Source organism: Streptopelia decaocto, assembly GCF_964273445.1.
Source record: "Streptopelia decaocto genome assembly, chromosome: 4".
NCBI classification, from domain to species: Eukaryota; Metazoa; Chordata; class Aves; order Columbiformes; family Columbidae; genus Streptopelia; species Streptopelia decaocto.
In genome coordinates, this window is record NC_138658.1 from 21,115,969 (window position 1) to 21,141,091 (window position 25,123).

The 25,123-nt window shown below is 41.8% G+C and overlaps 1 protein-coding gene across 1 annotated transcript in view; it reads left to right on the forward strand.

The window, feature by feature from the left end:
* Nucleotides 1-7,935: 7,935 nt before the first annotated feature.
* Nucleotides 7,936-25,123, forward strand: part of SMAD1 (SMAD family member 1) — a 47,532-nt gene continuing 30,344 nt past the window's right edge. The window contains exon 1 of the mRNA XM_082050368.1: nucleotides 7,936-8,350. The gene's annotated coding sequence lies outside the window, so the exon portion shown is untranslated. The remainder of the gene's footprint in view (nucleotides 8,351-25,123) is intronic.

Genomic DNA, 25,123 nt, shown 5'->3' on the forward strand with positions numbered 1-25,123 from the left:
ATCTCTGGATATGTATAGCATGCTTTAGTCCTTTAGACTACATTATCAGTGGGCTGAGATCATCACTTGTAGTTCAGGTTGCCTAGTACTTCCTACATTGAGACTCTATTGATTTTATATATTTAGAACTTCATCAAAAATTAATTGTCCTCGGTGTGTGCTTCAGGCAGAATATGTGTAGAAAATGACAGCATAAGAGTTCAAATGTTTCTGAAAACAGGATAAAGAATAATTACGTGCCAGGGCTGAAAATATTAAAAACCTTTTTTTTTTTTCTTCTGAGAAAGAGAAAGAGGCTCTAGCGCTCCCGTCCACTCAGGAACAGAGATGAATTTGGCAGGAGAGGGAAAGATGAATTTTGTGTCAAGACACGAGCTGAGCTGTAAGCCAGCCTGTGAAATAGAAGTTTTGCAACTAAATATTGAAAACACAGTTTCATAATGGCTAGCTGCAGCACGAACCTGGAGAGAAAACAAAATCACAGTCCATTCTTTGACCACTGTTTGTTCTGTTTGCTGCACAAGACAGGTGTCTTTAGGAAACACTAATTTTGATCAGTCGCAACTTTTGAGTGTTTAATTTTTAAAAAAAATTTTGCTTATAATGAGGATTTACAGATGTGATTTGTGCAAGTATATGAAGTGTAGAGGGGCTTGCTTTTAAAGTTGCTCAAACCCGTTTGTCAAAAATTTGGCTTATTTTGGTCAAGCAAGAAAACAGAAGCATTTAAATTTGGTCTAAATGCTCTTCTTGTCTTGTGGGCAACCCTTTTCAACACTTTGTGTGGCTGCCAGGATGTTTGAAACCTACAAGGTAATTTCCTCCTGAAACTGCAAATGGAAACTAATACAATACATGCACATTTATTGTCAGGGCTATCTGTTACTGAGAAATCACTAAGAACCCATTGCCTTGGGATGACTAATTAAATACTGATTTACTTACTCTTTAGAGCTCAGTTTCTTCCACACCTTAAGCAAAGAGTAAAGGAAAACTCTGGAATTGGAGAATGCAGGAAATAACAAACTATGGGAACGCAGGCATACCCGGTGCCTCAGTATCAGCTTCTTTAAGTCAACCAGCACAATTCTGCTGTTTGAAGAGTCAATTATTAATTTTTTGGCAGGATTCTTGTGATTCTTTGGCGTCTGTTGGTTCATGAACAGCAGAAAGACAACAGTTTTTTTGCTTTTTATCATAGAATGCAGTAACCAACAGCTGCCTTTTCTAAGACACAATGGCCACGCTGAATTCCTCAGTCCTATCACGCCTGCTCCTGGCTGCTTGTTATTCACCAGTGAGCCCAACTCCTGCATTTAGTTCTTTTAAAACCATGTTTGCAGTTGTGCTTAAAATGCAAGTATTTTTCCTTGGCTAAAAAGAAAAGCTCGCTAAGTCTACCACAGTTCCATAAACATTTTAAACTGGCTGAAGCCAACAACACTGTCAAAAAGATAAATTTCACCCTGTCACCTCAGTCCTGCCCCTGCACAGGACCAGCACGAGGATTTTGACCAGCCACACAACAAAACAGACCAGGGAACTGATCCAAATTAGAAATAAGCTTGGTCCCTGAAACATTTCTTGTTCCCAGCCAGATCAGTTCTGCAGGCCTGTTCAGTTCGCAGCTGCACCAACAACTGTGGCAGCACAAAGGGGGTGGGTGACATGGGATTAGGGATGAGGAGGATGGATGGGACTGTTTTACAGCTGACTTATGCAGCCAAGAGTGACACTGAACTTGGGCAATGTGACTTGCACCAGTTTAGAAAAATTGAAAGAAGGTTTCTAAATTACTCAAGATAACTAACACTATATGGAAAACAAATATAAGACAGGGTGCCTTTTTCTTTTACTTTTTTAATCATTATAAAAAAAAATGGTCTCAATATGTCATCACAAAATATCAACAAAATGTGGAAGTAAAGGGATGCATTCAGATGCAATGCATGTGATTTTGTTGGTCTTTCAATGCTGTAATATAGTTGTATGCTCTTTGGGTATTCAGAAGGTGATAGAGCCCTGTATCCAGACAATTACCATAGTTTGCCCAGCCTGCATCCATCACTGTGATCTAGTCCTATCCCATGGCCTCTTTAGCCCAGTGCAGCTGCACAAGGAAAGGCTGAGAGAGTTGGGGTTGTTCAGCCTGGAGAAGAGGAGACTCTGGGGAGACTTTATCACAGCCTCGCAGTGCTTAAAAGGGGCCTGTAGGAAAGATGGAGACAGACTTTTTAGCAGGGCCTGTTGCGACAGAACAAGGGATAATGGCTTTAAACTAAAGGAGGAGAGATTCAGGCTAGACATGTGGAAGAAATTTTTACAAGAGGGTGGTAAAATACTGGACCAGGTTGCCCAGAGAGGTGGTAGATGCCCCATCCCTGGAAACATTCCAGGCCAGGCTGGATGGGGCTCTGAGCAACCTGATCTAATTGAAGATGTCCCTGCTCATGGCAGGGGGTTGGACTAGATGACCTTTCAAGGTCCATTCCAACCCAAACTGTTCTATGACTGTAGCAGTCCCTAGCCCTGCATCACAAGCCGTGACACACAGCCACTAACACAGCACCAGTCATGAATGACTGGTTGAATAGCCGGTGTAACCACGTGACCAAGTAGTATGAGCTGAGGATTGCCAAACCACTTTTGATTTCTTTTCTCATAGGGTTATTAGCTTTAATTTTCTATCTACCACCTGTCTGAATAATTTTTAATATATTACTCTCTGGTGGTTTTTGCAACAAGATGTAACTGGGACAAGGACTGCAAGAATTTGAAAACAGTAATTAAAATGGCAGATAAGATTAATCTTAGCAGTGTCTTCCAAGAAACCAGTAACAGAGGTAGGTTATTCCAGTTATGTAAATCTTTTTAAGCTGAGTGACTGAAGAGAAATTTAATTTTAAAAGAACCAATAATGTTTGGTTACATGGACTCCATCATTGCTTACTGAGGTGATAGCCAGGAGAAAGTGAAACTACCTTCAAAAGCTTCTTCATGGACGCAGGCAAGATTCAAAGCAAGAATTTCTTTCTCTAGAAAGTACAATACTGGTGCAGTGCAGTGGGCAGGAATACTGTGCATGTGATTAGCCGTCACAACAACGTGCAACCTTCCCTCTTTACCAGCAATGTAATATTGGTAGAGCAAAGTCCGTACATCAGAGTCTATAGAGAAAACAACCAATAAAGGAGATAAGGGAGTGCCCTGCTTAGTACTTTGTTTCAGCCCAAACCTGTTGGATTAATAACTTTTAATAAGGATCTTGGCAGCATTAGCTGGGTGCATTCATCTTAGGAAAGTAATGAATTTTGGTCTGAATCCCATCATCTCAAGAGTAGAAAAGATGAACAGCTACTCAATCTGATCAAAGACCTTTCCAGCATCTGAAGATAGATTTAAGGCAGAAGCCTTATTTAATGTAACAGAGAGAGATGAATGTAATAATCTTGCAAATTTATCAGTTCCACATTTATTCTGTATAAATCCCACTTAATCCTGGTGGGCCAGTTTAGGAAGAATTTCTAAGAGTGAAATAGTTTTTTTGTTCTTTTGCAGATGAGAGTGAGTCAGGAAACTAAGGCAGGTCTCAAGAGGACATTCAACTCTATAGAGACAAACTGATGAAGGGTTCATTCTAGAAAATGGCTGGGCACACCAAAGCAGGAGTATAGAGAGCCCTCATGTCACAACTTCTGTCTTCAAAGGCTTTCACAACTTGTTTCCTCTTTGTTTGTGTGTAACCTACAGATTGCCAGCTCAAAGCTTCTCTTCAGTGAGAGAAAATTGAATCTTGGCACTCAAGTATGAGTATAGATCAACTTTTGCATAAAACAGCTTACTTTGGCTTCCACTGGGGGATGCAAAAATCACTTTTGGGAGGATTGCACCAGAACAGCTCCCCTAAGCGCCGACCTCCTTAAGCAGCTCAGGGTACCACCACACCGATAATTCTGCATCCCCCTCAAAGTGCTGGTGATGGGCATCTGTGCTCAGCTCATTCAGCTGCGGGGAGCACTGCTGCTGTGATGCGGGACTGAAGTATTCAAACCAGCTCAAACCCAAGTGCCTTTCTCAACAGTGGAAATCTGCCATGAACTCTGTGTTGCTGTGGCTAGACAGGTCCTCATATCCAGATGGGTTTGGAAAACCATATGCAGCTCTGCACAGTTATGATGACCTCCTAAAAATACTCCTTACCTTCTCCCACATGCTGTCTTCTGCCTGAGGCATCTTTCCCAAACAGACTCATGTAGTTGCTAAACAGTCTGTGTATCCTATTTTAATAATGCTGAGGTGGGAGGCTTGTTTAATACCTCACCTATTCAAAGAAAAAGCAAACAAGCCATGAAGGATACGGGTTGATAAATTTTACCAGCCAGCCCAAGAAAGAAGGAAATAATGAAATTGAGTATCCTTAGAAAGCCATTATTCTTCTTGGCAGAACTGCCTCTTCTTTCTGAAAATACTGTTTGTCTTTTCCCACGCTAGGGTAACACTGTAAATAGCTAAAAAGAAAATGACTCCAGTGATTTTAATGTAAATAATAAGTTGTGTTTGATACAGTTTAATTATCCATGAAACTCTACTTTCTGGCAGAAACCTGGTATACATAAAGGTGAAGCAAAGTTACTGAGTTTGGAGTGAAACTGTCTCCAGAAGGCACTGTCTATCCCTGGAACCTCTTGACTAAGCCAGATGAAGCTTGGCTGAGGTTAGCATCAAGTACTAAATCATAATCTGCATATAAACTCCGGTTTTAGAGGAAGATTGAAAGCTAATAGTAGTAGTAGTAGTCTTTCTTAAATATTTCTTATATAATATAATAGTATAAAATATGCAGCACAATTCATATATCTGAGCACTCTGCCTTCTGATAAGCTGTTTCTGAGACACAGATTTTAAAGGTGATTAGGCAGGTGCTTGGTGAGATGTTCAAAACGTCTATGAGATTAAAGCTTACTTTTAGAATGTTATTAGAAGTTTATTCACGTAAGTGCCCCAACTCCATTACAATTCAGGTTTATAGGCCCTATGACTGATGGTATCATTGGATCATACACCTAATATGATGAAAATCAGGCTGTTTAGAGAAGGGATGGCTCTTCTTTTTCCCCATTGCCCCAGCCTCACTGCCTGTTTTCCTTGCACCAGACTGAAAGATCATGTAGTTGCAGAGTCAAAAGAGAAAAAAAGTTCTCTGTTCCTGCTTGAGGTAGCAGAGTTACTCAGCCCAATGCAGAAGAATGCTGTTGAAGGAGTAGCATCAAGCTAGACATCCAGGTGTACATGGCCCTCTGCTCTCCTTTTTTTGGTTTCCTCATTATTATTCAGAAAAGCTAAGCAGATGTTAATGATGTTTAATTAGGGTACATTAAAAGTAGCTGATGGAGTTAGAAGTGGTGAATGTACAAGTAAGATACTGCTGATACTACTCAAATACAGAGTAATGGGTTTGGACAGTTAGCTATGAGTTGGGCATCCTAAAGTGGGTGGCAGACTTGAAGTTTTGGCTGGGTACCAAAACAGCCTGGCCAGGGAAGCCCTGTGGCAGACTGGACCATGGCACACTGCTTCTGTTTGCCCTCTGGACTTCTCACACAACTGATCCGTCTGAAGCCAGTTCTAACCAGCTCTCTCCAGAACAACCATTCTGGTTATTAAACAGCAGCAAAAGGCCATACTAGGCTGTTTTATAGCCCTTTTTAGGTAAAGGAGCATATTAATGTGATCCTCACCAAGCCTCAGTGTAAGTGGAAAATAATTTAATTCTCTCATGCCAAAGAAAACCTACCAGTCAACCCTAACAACAACAAAAGCAGTACAAACATAGTTCTAACAAGACACCTGACAAACTGCAGTGCTTCCCTAACTATCTTCTTGTCATATCTGTTTAGCATGAATCATGCACTGAATAGATATTCGAGGAACGAGAATACAGTGGATGGAGATTGCCACCTCCCCTAGTCCTGCCAAGTCAGCCTGCAGAACGGAGCAGAGGGGACCTAAGACACGTGTAAGGCCTTTTCCATGTATTTCTCCAGGTGAGACTTAGTCACCGAGACTACCAAGCTTGGTGGGCAGATCCTACTGCTGCATTCACCAGGACATTTGGCCTTGATTTAAGCAGTACTGTAGTACAAAACCAGTAGCAGTCACGTGTTTCTACTGTACCTTGCTTACAAATATCTTCATTACATTGACAAAATGTAAAGACATTTCAGTTTGCCTTGCAATAAACTTTTGCTAGTTATATCTGCAGCCCAGGGCAGCACTGTATCTGTGTGTGGTTGCATATAAAAGAAGTTTACTTGCTAATCGCAATTGTGCACAGTACAACCATGAAATAGAAGTTGATAATCACTTATCTTGAATCATTTAAGGTACAAAACTTATGTAGCAAAATACTAACTTTATTCCAAGCTTCCCCCATCAATATTAAGATGTCAGTCTGTGTAGGAATTCCTCACTACACTTCAGTTAGAATTAAAATCATTTCAGTTGGAAGAGACCCTCAGGATCATCGAGTCCAACCATAACCTAGCTCTAGTACTAAACCATGTCCCTAAGAACCCCTCTGTTGTAGCGTGCTACTAAACAATGTACTACAATTTACCTACTTGCAATTTATGTGGTATTTGTGTGACAAATAGATAGATTAATTTTACATTATGAAGTCAGACAGAAGTGCTGATAAACTCACAGCCATCAAACTGAGTGTTTTTTACCACTGACATCATGCTCCTCCTGTGACCTTGGGCAAGCCATTCCAGTTTGGTGTCTTCAGACTCATGACACACCCCAGTGGGCAGGTGGGTAAGTCCAGGGCTACTGTTCATCTGCTGAAATTGTTATTATAATTTGCGGGGCCTTAAGTTCTCTGGGCCTCAGTTTTGCCGGGTATTTTAAAATGAGGTGAATACTGCAACTAGAACTTCACAGACGGGTGTAAATTTACTGGTGTAAGTATAGTGATATAATTATGCCAGTATAGGTATATAATGCTTGGCCACGTAGAAACGTCTTACACTTGTTACTTCATATCTCCTTCCACGAATCATGACAGGGTAAAAGCCAAAGTACTTGTTAGCAAGAATCAGTTTCAGTTCAATACTACTTCTGCTACGCTCTTCTGAGTACTGTCCAGGTTCCTGTAGATGTAGTAGGTAGAGAGACTTCAAGTGGGCTGCAAACCTTCAGCTAGATCCACTTCTGAGCAGATACTTGCAGATTCAAATGGAGTTCAAATTCATTTCAAGAGGGCCGCAGGGGTGAGTCTTCATTACTAGTACAATTATCTGACTGCATGTGAAACCTCATGCACTTTAATGGGTTTACTTGCATAAATTAGGAGTAACTGCAACAGCACCTATGGCCAGGATGAGGGCCACACGTCCAGTACCTGGGGACAGAGAGTGGTCTGTTATTGGAAGGTATGATAGTAATTACTTCAATATTAAGAATAGACTAAGTCAGGCAATGAATCACCGGTAAGCAAGAGGCAGGATGAAATCCAATTCAATCAGTGTGTTACAAGAATTAACTTTAATTGCATGTCTCACAGTATTTGGAGCTTTCCTGAAAGCCCTGGCTGCCGGAACATCTCAGCTGTGCTCCAGCAGCTAAATAAGCGCCTTTTAAACCGAGGGCTGCCCACCAAACGTGGCCGATGCTGGGCCCTTTGGGGCTAGGACACCGGGACGCGAGAATAAAACCATCCAAGCGCCTGGGGCTGCTCCACTGCCGGGCCCGGCGGGGCGGCTGCTTGCCAGCGCAGCGCTCCTAGCGGGGCCGGGCCGGGAATTTGGAGAGGATCCCTTGCCGGGCCGGTGCGTGTATATGTGTGTGTGTGTGTGTGTGTGTGTGTGTGTATGTGTGTGTGTGTGTGTCGGTGCGCAGCGCTGGCAGCGGGGCGAGCGGCGGCGGGGCGGCTCCGACTGCCTGACGCCAGCGAGACCAGATCAATCCCGGCGCGGAGGCAACGCGAGCGCGGAGTCCCCGCCTGGCTCAGCCCCCTGCTCCCCCCACCCTCTTCCCCACCCGCCCTTCACCGCCCGGCAGCCGGTAACAACTTCGCGTCCCTTCGCCTCTCCCCGCTGCCCCAGCCGGGCGGCTGTGCCTGCGTCGCCCCGCTCCTTCCACCCCAGCTCCTTCGGGTGGTCCCCGGCCCCGGGGCAGGGTGCGGGGGCCCCGCGGCGGGCCGAGGGGAGCGGCTTCTTCGCGCCGCGAAGGGAGCGCGGATCCGCTCGGCTCCTCTCTTCTCCTTCCCGGCATGATGGCGTCCCTCCGGCAGCTCCGGCGAGACCCGGGGCCGCTTCCCCGCCGGCGGCTCCCGGCTGGAAGTTTGTGGGTAGGTACCGCGTCGGGCCCGGCGGGAGGGAGAGCTGTTCCCCGCCGAGAAGCCGCCCCGCTCCTCGGCCAACGCCGTGCGGGGGCCGCCGCCCGGCCCGACCCCATTGTGCGCCCCGCCGGGGACGCGGCGGAGCCCCGGCCAGACGGGGCAAGTACCCTCCTTTGTTTTTGCGGGGGAAAAGCTTTTCGCCTCCTACCTCGGCCGATCCGTGTCCCTGTCCGTGTAATGTTTCTTTTTTTGTTTTTGTTTTCTTTCCCCCTTCCTTTCTTTCCGCAGCCCCCCTCTCCTCCTTTTTTTTTTTTTTAATTAATGACAAATCTCTGCTTAGAGGTCAAGGAAAGTTCACTTTTTTTTTTTTCCTCCTCCCTATTAGAAGGTTTGGATGCATGAGGTTTTCCCTTCCTCAATGTAGTTTCTTCATATACTTGGGCTCTACAGCCAAATCTTATCCTGAATATAGATCTTATGAAAATGTACTGGTTTGGAAATATTCAGTCATGCGTTTGAAAGGTTCTGGGCCGAATCCCGGCTTTTTTTTTTTTTTTTTTTTTTTATAAACTGAAGTCAGTGGGAGTTCTGATTGACGAAGGGTTGCTGTGCTTGCTCTTTTGTTAGTAGATCAATCTGAAGAAGATATGTGGTCCGACCTTATAGTTTGCTGTCATAGTATATAAATTATTAGAGCTTATTCTGAAAATAATCATTATTTTGGTGTATTTTAGAGAAAAATGGTGCTCACTTAATGTAAAAAAAAAATAAAATAAAAGGTAACAGTCTTATTTGGGGAAGAAGAGGTGTTAGATCCAGGTGGGGAGGAGTGAAAGTGAATGTGAGTTTCAGTTACAAGCAAATGGGAACGATCATTGCATGAAACATGTCAGTGTTTAAAGATACAGCGTTTTAAAACTAACATGCTTAGAAGAAAAGCTGTTTTTTAAATACATTATAGCTGTTAGTTCAAGTCTCTTTTGCACATAGAGAAGTCAAAAAGATAAAACTTCGTTTAATCGTTTTCCCCCAGTAGTTATATGTGTTTTTAAGCAGCTCTCAAGAATAACACGAAACACTGAAGCTGGCCCTGCCCACAGAGACCACTTTCCTCTGCAGGCGTGTCTGTAATTCCGCCAGTCTTCATGTGGCTGACTGTCTGCACCTTGTCCTGTCAAACAATAGGAGCAAATCATGTGAGGGAACCTGAGGTGTTAACGCTGACTTATTTTTTCTTTTACTTGTCAGCAATTACCTTGCTGAATTATGGGAGATGAGTATGTTTGTTGCAACTGATTAATACTCGTTTTATTTTCCCACCGAAGATCAGTGCTGTGAAGATTTTTAGAGGTTCTCATTGGATTTTAGTGCAAATTTTGAGTGCTGGCTTCTTTACTGTGACTGGAAGAGCTTCATAATGAAAATGAAAGCTATCTAGCCCTTTTTGAAGTTCATTCTCTGGTCTCGGGGATGAAATCTTTCAACTTACTTCAGATTGTAAGTAGGTTTTTGAGAGAAATTTCCCTTGATTTTGGGCGATGCAGAAGATGTCCACAGTTACCAGAGAGGTATTCAAGGCATGATCAGGTTACCCTGAGGGCAGGGATTTGTCCTTGCTTTGGTTTTGACCCTATCAACCATTGGGTATGTAATTAAATACAATTTTCCTACTCTGTCCTGTTCAATTTGCCTTTTTGTGTACCCTTGAAGATGTGGTGATCCAATACATTTGAGAGAAGTGGCTGGATAAACACATGGAGATCTTTCTGTTTCTGTATAAATATTAACTATCAAATCAAGTGTTTGAAAGCTGATGAGTTTAGTGTTTGCTTTTTGTCTGTAGTCAGAACACAAAGAGTTGAATGTGGAGAAAAGCAATACAAAGGTTAATCAAAGTACTACTTGTGTTTCTGAATATTGTGAAATTGTTAAGATTAAATTATGGGTTTCTTTGCTTGGTATAAAGATTTAAAAATGAAGGGTTTGTGACTTTTTTTTTTTTTAATTGAAGCATGAATATACTGCATATTACATATAGCCAGTGTTATGCTATGTGAAGCTCAAGTTGTGTGTGTAAAATAAAAGCTCATTTGAGTAGTCTTACAAGCCTAATGGAGGCATCATCTCAGCTTTATAAATAATGTAAGTTGTGTATAATGTGGAGTCCCCAGAGACTGCAGAGAAAGCATCATTACCAGCCTTTTCAACCTGCTGGAGATCTTAAATTGATTTACAGCACTGAAGTGGTGCAAAATGATACATCAGGATGACACAGGGTCAACCTGTAAAAGTCTATGATGTGAGCCCGTTAGTTCAGTCATCATAATTAAACCATATTATGAGGGCAGCAAAGCAACCGTCTGTGACTTGTCCCATTGTGCTTCAAATATGGGTGGTTTAAGAATCAAATAAAGAGAGCACCATATTTATTATGTAAGTTATGCAAAGAGTAGTTGAAATTAAAGCTTGTTTCCCTGTGAAGAACCAGTTTAGGTTGACTCTTCACCTCTTTCTTGCAGTCATTAGCAACTGAAATAGATGAAGGCATGTGCAGCTTGGAGGTGTGTGTGTGGGGAAAGTGATTGTCAGTGAATATCTCTGAATTTTATGTATCCTTTCTCAAGCCTCAAAATCAGCTAGACTTTACCTGCAGTCTGTGCAGGTCAGATATCAAAGGGACAAACAAGCCTTCCCCCGCACCCCCAGTATTTTTATCCAACTAAAGTTTCTAATTGCCTGTTGAAATGTTCCTGCAGATCCGAGTTCTTGTATAAGACAGAGCATCTTAGTCATATCTTGAACTATCTGACCAAACTTATTTTAAGAACAGAGACTGTAATTTTGAATATGGGTTGGCATAGGTCACTTTACTTTTCTTAGTGAAGGCAACTGTGGCTTCAGATTCATGTTTCTGCTCTAAATAGCTTAGAAAGTGGCATACCACAGATAGTAAAACATTTATTATATACTGAACATCTGAAGTGTTGCTGCTTCTCCTGGTAAAATCACTATGAAGTGTTTGGGGAAAATTCTGCTAAAACTCCTTTTTTTCTACTAGTCAGTGTGCTGCTTAGTGATTTGAGGGTTTTGTGTGCATTAGTGGTTAAACCAACTCTTCATACCCGAATTGCTGTGAACTGCGTCTCCTGAGCTTCTTCCAGCCAAGAGAGAAATGTCTTTTATTTTTAGTCACAAATGTAACTAAAAAAATATTTTTGAGGGTTACAAAAGAAGCAAGCAGAGAAAATAAAGAGTCACTAGTTGTGAGGGACCCACTCGTCTCCAGGTTCAGTTGCATCTCAGCGGGGTGTGCTTCAGCTAAGGTGCTTTCTGAGTGGCAGGTAAAAGAATTAAAACTCGCTTTTGGGTGCAGCCTCTTGCAAAATGTGGATATGGAGCTCTCTTCTGCTGTGTTAGTGCAGATGGATAACTGAAGTGTCAAAACTACCTTATTGAAGGCAGAGCCGTAAAGTGGGGTTTTACACATCGATTTGTGGTTAACTAAGTGATTCTACTAATTTATATTTTTTAGATTTCTTGTTTAGATTTTGATATCAAACTTACCCAGTTGCCCCCTCAGAGTGGGGAAAGGTCTGTTCTGCCCATAAAAACTTCATGTGTTTCTCTCTAGTACCTACAGACTAATGTTCTTCCATTGGCCTTTCTTCGGGGTATAGCAGTGCCTCAAAAAGTTGAATGCATACAAGTCTTAATAAAGGTGTTATGCAGTTCCTAGAAGTTTACCTTTGAAGTCTATTGAACAGCAAAATTGAGTTTAAAACATAAACACCAAATTGGCAAGTGTGTCTCAAAATACTGGTGACTTAAAGGCTCATCTCTGCAGGCATCTTGCACTTCTCCAGCTATTTTGCTTGGGCTACGATGGTGTAACTGTAGAACAGCATAGTGGATTTTTATGTTAGAACAGTGTTATTTTGCTTGCAATGGGAAATAAGTTATTTTAAATTGATACTTTTTGATTGCTAGAGTTGTGTCCCTTCAGGCTGTTGTGTAACTATTTCCATTAGAATGTCACTATTCTTCAAGATTCAGAATAACCAGAAAAAATGTAGGTTGGGTCTTTTGTGAAGGGCTTTGCAGAATGTGGATTCAGGGCTGAGGAGAAGGACACTCTTGGCTGCCACAAAGATCCTTCTCCTCTTCCTCATCCTCCTTGGACAAATGGCGATTTGTATTGCAGAAGCTTTTCTGTTTTGTGTGTATTTGAGTGGGGGGGCGTCTTTGTTTTTTAACAGGATAGGGAAGCCGTACATTTCATAAAATAAACAGGCTAACTTTGAGGTATGTAAAACATTTTCCAGAATGAATCTAGTTCATTCAGGATCTCTCCCTGTTTCAGTTTCATGCCTGCATTTGTTGGGTCTCAAAGTACTTCACAGTTGAGTAGGAGCAAAGATTGAGCACACAACTAATTAGAGTGTGTGAGGTCAGGTATTAAGTGCATGTAAGGCTGCACTCTGAGTTGTGTAGAGGGCTCCATTTTTATTTTGGGGAGGGAGGATGGATGTGTCTTGGGTACTGTGGCATTGGGGTTGCTCTGGTAGAAGTGTTGGGCAGCTGTGTGACCACAGTGCTGCTCGTGACAGCGGCACTGTGTGTGACACAGCTGCTGGGTTGAGCTATCATTAGATTGCTATGGGTTTTCTGCAAGTACGGATTCCTTTACTCAGTTGCACTCTTCTTCTGAGTGCTGTGTATTGGGAGGCTGGGCAAAATCTTAGTTTAGATCAAGAGTTGAAGCTCTTTTCTTTCCTCTACACTTGCCAATGCAGGGAACCTGACCAGTACAGCTATTCTGGACACTTGCACTACTCATTCTAATGTAGCTCTGTAATTGTTCTGTACTGTATGTCACTTTTATTTCAATATTGAGTGTCCACTTGGGAGAGTGATATTAGAATAGATGTCACCAGGCTTTCCCATTTTGTTCTTCCCCCATGCTTTTAGCACGCACAGGCGAAGTCTGAAATACAAGGAGGAAAACAAATTATTTTTAAACATGTCTTTATGTAAGTCATTGTATTTAGGCACTGTTCAAAGCAGTATCATCCAAAGGCAACTATTATGTTGACTTGGCGTGTAAGCAAATAATTAATGTGGTTCACCAGTGATTTCTGAAGCATTATTTCATATTTCTGTGCTTATAAAGGGAAAGTTTTTCCCACCATGGCAGCAGATGAGGCTAAGTCAGCATAGACAGTCTGAATTATGGCACTTAATGATATTCAGAAGTGTTTAACTTGGAAGTTTTTGTCATTAAAATCGTTAAAATGCCAATCCACATCAAAGTGATCTGTGGACTATCAATCCAGTTTTGGGTAACTTGGAAATAAGGTACCCATTAAATTTTTTTTTTGCAATGCTGAAATGGTTATAGACAGAATTGCGAGCATCTTCACTTTCTCCTTGTGTCTGTCCCCAGCATGGGTGTAAGAATCACGTCTGCCTTCCAGCTTCAACCAAGGGGCCTTCTTGCAGTACTTGGAATTATCATTAGAGCGGAAGCTGAAGATGTATCCCCTTAATACAGATTTTGTGCGTGAGTAGAAGTTGGATCTCAGGATTTACAGCTTTCTAGTTTCTTTTATAGAGGCTGCAGGTCTGATGTGCCTGTTTAAAATCTTGTCTAGGTAGATGAAAACAAAAAAGCATGTGTGCACACAGAGCTAACACCTGACACTTACATAGCAAGTCAAAATGTTTTTTATTAATTCAGAAAGTCTTTTCTGTTTGGAATGCCTGGGGCACACAGTGACCATAGTTGATCATACTTTTGCTTGCTTTTCTTTCTCACTTGGTTCGATATTGGGAATTAGCACCTCATTCTTGTGTTCACATGAAAGACTGATTTACTGAGGATATTTTTCTTACCATTCATTTCAGACTTCTGATTTCAAGCATTTAAGGCATCAACAATAATAGCTGCATTCTATCTGGCATGGTGTGTTGAAACCAGGGCATGAGACTCTTGGAGAAACCTTATTCTTATGCTGGTATATATGTAGGATTATTCACACTTGATAGATATACTGTATGTGCATATGCACATACGAATGCCTAAAATAACATTCACTGCTGTTGAAAGTGAAATTATTTGGATCATATAAAGGTGGACTAAACCTATATATAGTTGAAAAGAGCCTGCAAATTTATCAAAGCGTGTGTATGTAAAAACTATTTATATATAAATACTTCAATGCTGCTTAAAAGCATAAAATCAGTTTTGGTTAAAGATGAAGTAAATAACTGGGGAATCATGTTGCAACGAATTGTGGTGTCCACTTAAATGTGTTTCTGAGGGTGATAGGAGGAAGAAACAACTGCTCTTTGCTCAGATGCTGTTAATGAGTTGCAGATTTGGCTTTATTCTATGGATATATTTCCCCTCTGTATCTGTTAGGTTCAATTTGAATGTTGACGGGGAGGAATTAATGCAATGTCCTTTCTGTCTTGCATTTGTCTTGCTAGTAAGGACTTCTATTCAGCTGACATGTTGAGGGGCAAAATACGTGGCTTGTAAGTAGCTGTGTACCCTGAGGCAGTGGAAAGAGGGCTCTCAAAAATTTTCTTGAAGACAAATTTGAAAGTGTGTGTGTGTGTATGAGAGAGAGAGGGTGGAAGGTGGTGCGGAACTGACTTCTGCTGTTACCATTTGATGTTTTAATTGCCTGTGGTGCCCCTGTAAATCTTAAGCTGAAGAAGAGCAAAAGTGTAGGTAGGGGTTGTTTGAGGTTTTGTTGGTTGTTGGGTTTTAACTCTTTATCCTTCTTGTTTTCCAGCCCTCCCAAGATGTTGCAAAATAAACTCTGCTGGTGTTCTGTTAGGACAAAAAAAAAGTTGGCAGAACATCTTTGCTCGCTGTTGGCCAGTTGTCTTTTTTTTTATTTATTCGTGCCCCGCCCCCCCCCCCCCCCCCCCCCCCAAGGGTTTCTGAGCTGTGTTGTATGAAACAAGAAAGGCCACTAGCACTTACTTATGCATGTAGATTCTGCTTACAGGTCCTGAAAAGTTACTAAAGCCGGCTCATCAATAAAACACGGTTCTATTTGATAAGGGTCATTCTCTTGATATCTAAGTGCTCTGAGATTGGAAGGGACCTCTGGAGGTCATACAGTCCAACCTGCTCAAGCAGGGCCACGTGGGTTGCCCAGGACTGTGTACAGATGGTTTCTATTTTTTCCAGTTGTATGACAACAACACTATTGCTCTGTCACAACAGTGATTAAAGTAGGTTTGAAATTTACCTTGCCCTTCTGACAGACCTGACAACATGTACATGATGCCCTCAGGGATTTTAAAATGCATAAGGTGATTACCCTGGTTTAATTTTAAATGTATAGTCTTTCAGGAATCTCGAACATGTCTAAGGTGTGTGCTCTCCTGCACAGGGAGGGAAGATGAGGGAGACAGAGATGTCACTCATGTGGCTTTATTGAGGTCTCACCATGAATCTCCAACATTCAGGACCTGAGTTTAGAGTCTCCCTTCATGCAGTCTTCCCTCTTATCATCAGACACTTCTGCGCTTTTATCACTGAGAAGATAGATAGATACATAGATAAAACAGGCATTGATTGTGTCTTTGTCCCTGTTTTACTAACTACCTGATAAATGCAATTATGAACTATACTATTTTGAAAAATGTCGATTTTTGCCCTTGCCAAATGTCTCAGAAAGCCTGTCTTACATATAGTTTGCCATCTTGGAGATTGCAGTTTCCTGGTTTGCATTTTTGCCCATGTGTGGCTTTGCAGTCTGGCATATTCCATTACAGGCCCTTTAATTACCCGTCCTAGTTAGTGTCAATGTTAAATGCTTCCACTTGGATGTAGTAGCCAAAGGAAAAGTCTTTATTAACTGAAAAACTTAAGATAACGTTATTGTAGTTTCTGTAATATGTGTGTGGTATTAGATTTCATCTGGAAAATATTTTATAAATACTACCGGCTTAAAATTCTGTAGTGTGTGGTATTTTTGGACAGATGGATATGAAATCACTCTTCTTTTTTTCCGGAGCTTGCTGTCCGGTTACCTAGAGCAGAATATGGTGGGAGCAGGAGTGGATTTGAAGTACTCGCTGGAGCCTTTGGTTAACTCAGAACCAGCTGGGGCAGAGCTCATCGCTCTAGGGTTGAGACAAGGTTTTGCAAATCAACTGTGCTCATGTCTAAGTATGAGCTAATCCTTCTCCTGGATGTCATTTAAAATTAGAGGGGTGGCAGCTCCCCAAAATGGAAAGAACTCTTAACAGTTTGGTGGGTTTTTTTCAATCCCAGCTCCATTTCTTTGCGTTACGCTGGCTGGGTGACTTGGGTGCTCATCCTGCTCTTAGCTGATCCAGCTGTTCTGCAGGATGTTGTTTTTGTTGTTGTTTTTGCCTGGTTAGGAAGGTGAATTGGCTGACAGACTCTAAGCAGAGGGGAAATTATGTTGGAGTACCAGAGCTGGCATGCGGGGAGTTAAGGGAAACCTTTTCTCTTTGGGCGAGAGCAAGCTGTTAGAGCTGCCCATCTGCTTGTGGACCTGGGACCGTGCTGGCCCAAAGCAGCTGTTGGAGGTAGCCAGTTATAAATGAGTACTGTAGTACTCCCAGATGAAGACTTCCTTAACATGCTTACCAAGGAAAGGTCTAATTTACAGGGTTTTTTTCCCAGGTACTTGTGTTGGTGATTTGCATGGTGAGGTTAGACTGCCAGCAGTTACGTCAGTGACAAAGCCCCAGTGTAGTTTTATTGGCAGCAGAATGACAATGATTAATGATACAGCGTATTTTATGGGGGGTGAGGGAGGATGGATGGGGAGGAGTACTTAAACAAGCTTTTCTGGTCAAGTTCTCTTTTGCTAGTACAAGCTGCAAGCTACATTAGAAATTATTTTCTAGCTTAATGCAACCATATGAGCTGAGTGCATCAAGTGCATGTTCTTTGTGAGATAGGAGAAATATTTTTCCTCATGGAGAACTTTAACTTCTTACTAGAAACTTTCTTTTCCTCTTTAGAGGATTAAATAACTTGAAAAAGCTGGCAGACCAGGTACTGTAAGCAACATTATCAAGGAACTAGAGACAAACTAAATATTAAATCCATTAAAAATCCTTCTGTAAAAGCGGGCTTGTGTTACCAGAAACCTTTGCCAGTGCACACAATTAGAGCACCCGAAGTGATATGTGCTGTAAGCCAACAGACTGCTTGTAGCTTTCCTGCGTTCTGGAGCACTGCATAAGTCACTTTGAAATTTTTGGCTTTCAATCCACTTTTCTCAAAAGAAATTTAGAAAGCCACTCATTTTAATGGTATATGGTATGTTTAAAAAAAACTTTTTCTTGTTACTGCTAGCTATTTAACAACCTCAAACATTGTGTCTTTGTACTATATTTCTTAACTTCACGGCATTAGACTAAATATCTACAATTTCAAAATACAAACTTTAGGTATATTCCCTGGTGGCATTGCAGGAGTGAGGTTCTTTCTGAATTCCCTTGTAGCCTTTCCCCTCTAGCTCAGCTACAGGCTTCTTTGAAATTTTGTTCTACGCAGAAAGCATCACATAACATAACCGGTATAAACACTCAAGGGCTACTTCCTACAGTTTGCTGGATAACTAGTGGGGATAAGGGCAAAGGGAATAGTTATCAGCTACACCTCTTGCTCACAGTCAAACCCCAATGCACCTCCTGTGGCTTAAGAACTGGGAGCACTGGTGGCAGGCTGCTTTGGCTGAAGTCTTGTATTTCTGAATACAGGCAGGTTTCCATCACACCTTTGACTAGTTTCTCGCCTCCCCTGACTTGAGACACAAGCACTCTCGATCTTCCAGGCCAGCCAGCAGTCAGGGTCATTTGAGCCTAAGGGCTTGTTATCTTGGAACTGGAGAACACTGATTTCAACCACAGAATTAAAGGCATCTAGATTGTCAGCTTAAGGGCAAGGAGTCTGAGATCTTTGTGTGCTCTTTTTGTGCGCTGGCTTTCAGCCTAGAAGTAAGTAGTCTTGGAAAACTGTAAGTCCTGGAAGTTTGTTCTGGCAGTCACAATTTGCAAGATGTTCAGGGCTTGGAGTCCTTCTGTCATTTGTACTAAGACAGCTATGACTGTTTGTTCAGTAGCAGGCAACAGTGGAAAATTTGGGAAGGATTACGGCTGTTGTACCTCACCTGCTGCTGACCCGGGAGAGTGTGTGGTGTTTGGGAAATAGTGTGTTTTGGTGTCTTAGCTGTAAGGTTGTAGTACTGCCACTTTGCAATACCTGAATTATGAAACTTTAAACTGGTCTTGGAAAATGATGGTGAAATGAATAATAAGTTGCCTTAACTCTGTATGTGGAATCATACAGGCTCTGTTACTTAAAAAAAAAAAAGCTCACAGATAAGGAAAGGGTACTGAGTAATTCTTTACGTGGCTTGATTACTCTTCCAAACTCATAAAACGCTTACAGATAACCAGGGGATCAGATAGATAGATTACAGCCATTTTCTCCCGTTGTAAAACTTCCGTATTCCTGGTAAGCACTGTAGGAGGATATCTCTCACTTCCTTTCAAGCTATGCGGTTGCCAAGTGCTGTATGAACTATCAGTTCCTATCTGTGGGTTGAAGTCTTTGTAAAAAATCCTCCAAACCCTTGATCTCGGGAAGAGGAGAAAACAGTTTGATGTGAGATTCTACAGATGTTCCGACGCAGGGCTGTACCGGCTGCTTTTGCTTCATCCCACGGTTTTTTGGATGACTCTGAATCCTGCCGCAATGAGTGCAGGAGCTGCTGGCCTGTGCCCAGGTCTCAGCACTGGTACCTTTGTTGCAATGGTCATTGATTCGTGCTCGGGACAATCTACCTCTGGCCTCGTCACTTTGTGCCCTCTTCCTCCATGGCATGGGGGTGTTGCTTGGGGTAATGGCATGTGTGCTCACAGAGCTGCCTTGGTGCCATCCTGCCAGCAAACGTTTTGTGCCAGTGGTCACCTCTCCAGCTTGCTTTGTCTAATACTTGCCTCTCGATCGGTAGCCTTCAAGAATTTTGTTCTCCACTTTTCTGCAGCAGAAGCTGAGGCTTGATGTGAGGAAGTGGCTTGCCCGAAGGAAATAGGAGTTGTGTGTTTGGAGCAGCAGCCCAGTGCTTTCTGTGGCAGTACTACTACTGCTGCTGACAAGGTTTTACAGGCTTAGGTATGGCAGGAAAAAAATAGCGCTTCCAGCAAATTCAGTTGCAGTCGGTAGACTTTTTTCAATTAAAATGCTCCCAAAAATGGGGCTTTTAGACTTAATTGGTGAACCAGCTGTCATCTGGGAGGTTGTTGGCCTCCAACCATGATAACATGCAATGTCTGTTTTGTTCCAAGAACTGTTGTCTTGATGAAAACATTGTGAAGGCAAGAGGCTATGTAAATGTCTTTGTAGTTGTATGTCAATAGTTTTATTCTTCCACAAGTATAGTTTTTAATATTAGTGAAGTTGTATCCTGCTCTGGAATTAACTTGGGGGTATAGCTGAAGGCAGTTCAAGTTTTTAGCATGGGCAAGCTCAGGCTTGTACTCCACATGCCAGTAAAGGCCTTGATCAATCCAGATCTGTGTTTGCTGGCATATTTTCAATGTGAACTCAAAGTATCCTGAGCTTATCTCAGGTGGATCCCTATAAATTTGTCAGTAAATCTTTAAGAGCCTCATTTTCTTCTATGTAAGCTGATAGGACATCTCCAAACACAGTGATCTTGACTCCTTACATTTATAAAGCTTTTGATATGTTTGGGTGGCTCAACAAGTAGGAGGATACTGCCAGGGAGTATCTGCTGCAATGTGGGGGTGCAGCTACTGCTGCCTGTCCGGGGGACCAGGGGCAAACTGGGTTTCATGTCATCTGAGTTCCAGTCCTGATTTTCAGAAGGCTGCTAATGGCATACCATAATTAAACAATGTTTCATTGGAAATCTGGCAAATCTGGATGTTTGTTTCTGGGTTGTATAAACTTGGCTTGGAAAGCTGTATCATCGTCAAACACTTTCTCCATCCAGAATCGTAATTGCAAATTGCAGGACACTTCACAAAATTTAAGAGATCTTTTGCTCTGCCTCTTGGCATTTTAAAGACATGGTGAAGTTACGGTGTTTTAAGGGCCATCTAAAGGCAAAAAAACCCTCCTTAGATTTTGCAAATTAGGCAAGTAAAAAAAAAAAAAGAGGAAAGCTAGAGGAGTCCTTTTAAAAAAAAGTAAAGCATGCATCTCATGAAATGCCTTCAATATTGGCCAACTGAAGAGGCTGTTCTTATTTCAACTGTATAAATGATGGGTGGGGAACTACTCTGTGGAAAGATTTATTTATTTATGTTAGTGACACTCATTTTTGGTTTAAATTTTGTCAATCTATTCTGCTTTGCTGAGGCTTGACCTAGTAATGTTTTTATTAGTGAATAAGTAATTTTTCCGTCTCAGGTTTTGTTGTCTCTTGCTTTGGTGAAACATTCTGCTGGGGATTTTGAGCTGTAATTTAACGTCTTTACTTAATGTCTGATAAATGAGGTCTGGGTCACAGTCTTTAGAAGTGGTTTAATGCAGCTGATGTAACTGTATTGGTGCATGCTCTTGGTAAAATGAATAATTTGTAGGAGCAGTGCCTTGCCTAAGCTGAGCAAACTGAAGTGCATTTGGTGGGGTTTCCCTCCTTAAAAATACCCCGTTATAGCACTATTCCAGCAGGGGCTGTCGAACCCCTTTCTAAATCCATGAAGAGAAAATACATCTTGGATCTTAAGAGCTCTACTCAAAAATTTTTATCCCTGAGTGTGATGGACATTTTTTTTTCTTTCTTTTAAATGTTTTCCTTTATACTGCAAATGTGTGTTTTAACTATTTTTTTTTAAATCCCTGAAAGTGACATGTCAGTAAATTTTCCCCGTCTCACCTGTGAAGGAAGTTCCTCCCGCCCTGTGCTGATGAATTGGAGGGAAATGCTTTTTTCAGTTGATAAAAAGAAATAAAACTCCATGCCCTTCCCAAAGGAGGAGTTCAACAATTGGACAAGTGGCGTGGGACCATGTGTTGGTTTGTAAAAGGATATAGTTTGTAAAGATGTTTCCTTTGATGCCTGTGATGAATATGGATGTGTTTCCGTTAGAGAGGGTTTTGATTAAATTATGCAATTAGAGCTGACCAGACAGATCTAAATATAGGAAGAGGTTTCAGTTATCCTGCCTTTGTCTGTATTAACACACCCACGCAGATGTGTGTTTGTTATTGTTGTAAACAACACCTGCTTTATAAAGACAGTTCAAAAAGTCAGGAAAGGGAATGATCTTTGTGGAAAAAGGGAGTTTTATGATGAAAGGGGAAAAAAAGAAACCTGTTTTCCCCAGGTTTTTGGCATTTTTGAGAAGGACTTCCAACTTAATAGCTGGGCAAGTCATGGCATCTTTGTAGATATCCCATATTTACAGAGGCGTAGCCAGTGCTCCAAACTGGTCTGTAGGTTGTTCTGCATTTTTCAGGGCTTGGCCTGTGTCATCTAATGGTGTTGACTGAGCTCCTTGCCTGCTCCTGCGCTCCCGAGACCTCCTAGTGCCCAGTGGGACAATGTGTGGAGTTGAAATACCCCACAACACAATTCACAGAATCACAGAATGTTAGGGATTGGAAGGCACCTCGAAAGATCATCTAGTCCAATCCCCCTGCTGGAGCAGGAACACCTGCTGTGTCCAGGCGGGTTTTGAATGTCTCCAGAGTAGGAGATTCCACAACCCCCCTGGGCAGCCTGTTCCAGTGCTCTGTTACCCTTATTGAGAAGAAGTTTCTTCTCAAATTTAAGTGGAACCTCTTGCGTTCCAATTTGAACCCCTTACCCCTTGTCCTACCGTTGGTTGTCACCGAGAAGAGCCTGGCTCCATCCTCGTGACACTCACCCTTTATATATTTGTAAACATTAATAAGGTCACCCCTCAGTCTCCTCCAAGCTAAAGAGACCCAGCTCCCTCAGCCTGCCCCAAAGATAAACCTGCCCCAAAGATGCACAACAAAATACCCACTGTGATATTTCCACCTGTCTCTTGACAACTGTTTATTTGGTTAATCTTTTTTTTGAATGTTTTGTCTTTGTTTGAGGATTTCTTTAAGATGCCTTCAGCTTGGAGAGAGCATGAAAAATGGTGAGTCTTCTCCATCATAGCATTTAGGAAAAAAACCCCAAACCTCGTGGACACTATCCTGGCAAGTTCTGTGGTTCACAGCACTGTATTCGTTTTAGAAGTTATTTTAGTGTTCATAGTTCTGTAATCCCATCTGTGCCAGAGTTTTGACTGAATCATCAAATTACAGTTCCTTCCTGACTTCAGTTAAAATATTAAGTTGCAGTTATAGAGATAATCTTTGATAACACATCTGATTTGGTCCAACTGCTTGCAGACACCAGAAGGGATTTGTCCACATCTGGGTGTACGTTTTGATGTGTCCCACTTGCACCAGCCTCATCCAGTTTCCTGACCAAGTAACCTGGTGAACCTAGCAAGTCAAAAGAACGTGGTGAGGAGACCAGCAGGCATTAATGGAAGAGCTGGCAGTTTGCAATGTCATGGAGTCTCATGTGCATCTGAATGCAGGAATGAGTAAAATTCAGCAATGCAAACTAGAAATTTTCCATTGTTTCTCAACTCTGGTTAAAACTGCCTAATTTGAGGATTTGATGATCATTTAAGAGGCTGTACTTGCTAGTGTTTCTTGTAAACATGGAGGAACTGTGCTTTAATGAAGGTGTAGAAAACCATCTTGCAAGATGGGATGTTCCAGTTTGTTTTCAGGAGTACGATTTCTAATATGTCGAAACAGTTGCAAAGGAATTGGGAAGCAGTGTTCTTAATCAGAAAAAGGGCAGACTTAATTGTTGATGCATCTCTTAAAATTGGGAGAGCACCTTTCCTGTGTTGTTTAGCATTTCTCACAACTATGCATTTGCTTACAAAGACTTTTATGCCATTTTAGTTGGACTGTAACACAGGATTCAGTTTCTAATGTTTATGGAAACTGGGTATTTTCTCTAGAGAAGCACCAGCAAAGTTACCGTAAGTCTTTAAAATCTAGTAACTTTGGTTTGAGAAGGCAAGGTACAAATCCAGAAAACCTGTAAGAATTTGCTATTGTTTTACTCTTGTAATTGTGACAGTTGAGGATCAGTGCCTTGATGGCCAGAAGCTGGTGGGTAGGAGAGCACAGGAAAAGCTGCGGTTCAATGTAGAAACTGGCCGGACACCATGTACTTGGTTTGAACTGTGGTGAGCATTGGGAAGGAGCTGGCACGTATTGATGGTATAAGGTTATTTCTTCATGCTCTGGAGTAACTGAGCAATAGGGGGTTTGGTTTTTTTGAGTCACTGTTGCCTGTGTCCCCTCTGTTGGCAAAGTATACATTGGTCCTGCTGTCTCATTCTGAGCAAGTGGTGAATCTGCTCTTTGATGCTCAGGTCATGCTCGGAACTCATCGACTTGATTTGGTTTATCAAATAAGTTGGAAGCTGTGCAAGTCCTTCTTCTGAAGGCGAATATTGTTGCCCTGTTGAGAACAGCTAGGTATTTCTTCCAAGAACCTGTGTGAGCTGCTGTTGGAGCTAGCTGGGGTGCAGTCAGCGCCTGCTCTTGCTCTCCTACCATCTGCTGAACTAATAGGTGCATCTTGGTATCTGAAAGGGTTTTCTCCATGGGCTGAACAACGATATATGGGAAGTTTTCTTGGAAGGGCAATCCCTCCGCCAAATAGCATGAGCAATGGTCCTAGAGGGGGTTTCTCAGGCTGGGTGCTTTGACCTGTCTCTCGGGATCCAAGGCAGAGGCTGCTGCAGAACAGGCTGGACGTGTCCTCCTTGCCCCTGTGGGGGCTAAGTAAGGGAGTCTAATGCAGCGCTAGGAAAAAAGCTGGATATTCCTGTTACGGATGTTGAAGTCTTTTCAGCACCAGTGTGCTCTTTTCTCGAACACTTGCCACATATATATGTATCACATATTGATAACCTATATCAAAATGATATGTAGCAGAAATTAACATGATCGCATTTTAAAGTATTTTTAAAAAATTCTTTCTACCATGCCAAGAAGGCATATAAAAGAGTTAACTATTTTTTACTTGGTTCTCCTTTTCCTTTTCGGAAATACAAGGGAAGCCAAGTCAGGTTCTGTATAAACTCTCTAATGAGTTTTACAGTGCTTTGAAATGAAACTTGCTTTCTTTTTGCATGTGCATTGTAATGTCACTGAGGCTTCTATCAGGTTTCCATGCATGGTTCCAAGATGAGCAATATCTGACCTTCTACCATAAGAAAGTGGAAAAAAAACCCAAAAAACGCTCTGATTAAAAACAGTTTTTCAGCATAAGACTCTGGACTTCTTGTTTTACAAGTCACATTGCTTGAAGAAAGAAATTGAAACTTTTTTTCTGCTTGCTCTAAGAATAGGGAGCTGGAGGAAGTTACTGCACAATCTGTTGTAACACATTCTAGCCTTACAGCTGCATGCTTTTTAGTAATACATGGAAATCATTCTTGCAGGAGTGAAGTGACAGCTCCCTGACTTCTATGCCAAAATCTGATTTTTTTTCTTTTTTTTTTTTTAAGGGTCTAAATACTGTACTGACTACATGAGTTGCTGAAAAGATGTGTCTTTCAGGGAAGGCAAGTTACTAAATATTTTTAAAGAAGCAAATTAAAATCTCTGCTTGTTATTTCTTCATATTGTCAATAAGTAATGGGCGCTGCAAAGAGGCATGTTGAATAAAATAAGATAGATTGGATTTTTAA